We start from the raw sequence: 1,773 nt of genomic DNA, 5'->3' as shown, positions 1-1,773 counted from the left end.
ATTGAGTTGTAGGATTTCTTTGTATATGCAAGATATCAGTCTTTTGTCAGATACATGGTTTCCAAAAATTTTTTCCCATTGAGTTGGCTGCCTCTTTACCTTTTTGAGAAATTCCTTTGAGGTGCAGAAACTTCTAAGCTTGAGGAGTTCCCATTTATCTATTTTCTCTTTTGTTGCTTGTGCTTTGGGTTTAAAGTCTAGGAAGTGGCCGCCTAATACAAGGTCTTGAAGATGTTTTCCTACATTATCTTCTAGGAGTTTTATGGTACTTTCTTTTATATTGAGATCTTTGGTCCATTTTGAGTTAATTTTTGTGTAGGGGGTGAGGTAGGGGTCCTCTTTCATTCTTTTGGATATGGATATCCAACTCTCCCAGCCCCATTTGTTGAAAAGACCATTATGGCTCAGTTCAGTGACTTTGGGGGCCTTATCAAAGATCAGTCGGCCATAGATCTGAGGGTCTATCTCTGAATTCTCAATTCGATTCCATTGATCTATATGTCTATCTTTGTGCCAGTACCATGCTGTTTTGGCAACTGTGGCTTTATAATAAGCTTCAAAGTCAGGGAGTGTAAGTCCTCCCACTTCGTTTTTCTTTCTTAGAGTGTCTTTAGCAATTCGAGGCATCTTCCCTTTCCAAATAAATTTTATAACTAGCTTTTCCAAGTCTGCAAAGTAGGTTGTTGGAATTTTGATTGGGATTGCATTGAATCTGTAGATGAGTTTGGGTAGAATTGACATCTTAATGACATTTAGCCTTCCTATCCATGAACATGGAATATTTTTCCATCTTTTAAGGTCCCCTTCTATTTCTTTTAATAGAGTTATGTAGTTTTCTTTCTATAGGTCTTTTACATCTTTGGTTAAGTTTATTCCTAGGTACTTGATTTTTTTAGTTGCTATTGAAAATGGTATCTTTTTCTTGAGTGTCTCTTCAGTTTGTTCATTTCTAGCATATAGAAACATTACTGACTTATGTGCATTAATCTTGTATCCCGCTACTTTGCTAAATTTGTTTATTAGCTCTAGTAGGTGTATCATCGATTTCTCAGGGTTTTCTAGATATAAGATCATATCGTCTGCAAACAATGACAGTTTTACTTCTTCTTTTCCAATTTGGATGCCTTTTATTTCTTTGTCTTGCCGGATTGCCCTGGCTAGCACTTCCAGCACAATGTTGAATAACAGTGGTGACAGCGGGCATCCTTGTCTTGTTCCTCATCTTAGAGGGAAGGCTTTCAGTCTGTCACCATTGAGTACTATGCTGGCTGTGGGTTTTTCATATATGCTCTTTATCATGTTGAGGAAATTTCCTTCAATTCCTACCTTTTGAAGTGTTTTTATCAAAAAGGGATGTTGGATTTTGTCAAATGCTTTTTCAGCATCTATTGAGATGATCAATTGATTTTTCCCTTTCGAGTTTTTAATGTGTTGTAATACATTGATTGTTTTTCTTATGTTGAACCATCCTTGCATGCCTGGAATGAACTCCACTTGGTCATGGTGTATGATTTTTTTAATGTGTCTTTGGATTCGATTTGCAAGTATTTTGTTGAGGATTTTTGCATCTATATTCATTAGGGAGATTGGCCGGTAGTTTTCCTTTTTTGTAGCATCTTTGCCTGGTTTTGGTATTAGATTGATGTTAGCTTCATAAAATGAGTTAGGTAGTGTTCCATTTTCTTCAATGTTTTGAAAGAGTTTGAGTAAGATTGGTGTCAGTTCTTTCTGGAAAGTTTGGTAGAATTCCCCTGTGAAGCCATCTGGCCCTGG

This window comes from Choloepus didactylus, chromosome 4, assembly GCF_015220235.1.
Source record: "Choloepus didactylus isolate mChoDid1 chromosome 4, mChoDid1.pri, whole genome shotgun sequence".
In the NCBI taxonomy this organism is placed as follows: Eukaryota; Metazoa; Chordata; class Mammalia; order Pilosa; family Megalonychidae; genus Choloepus; species Choloepus didactylus.
Note: the sequence above shows the minus strand (reverse complement) of the source record.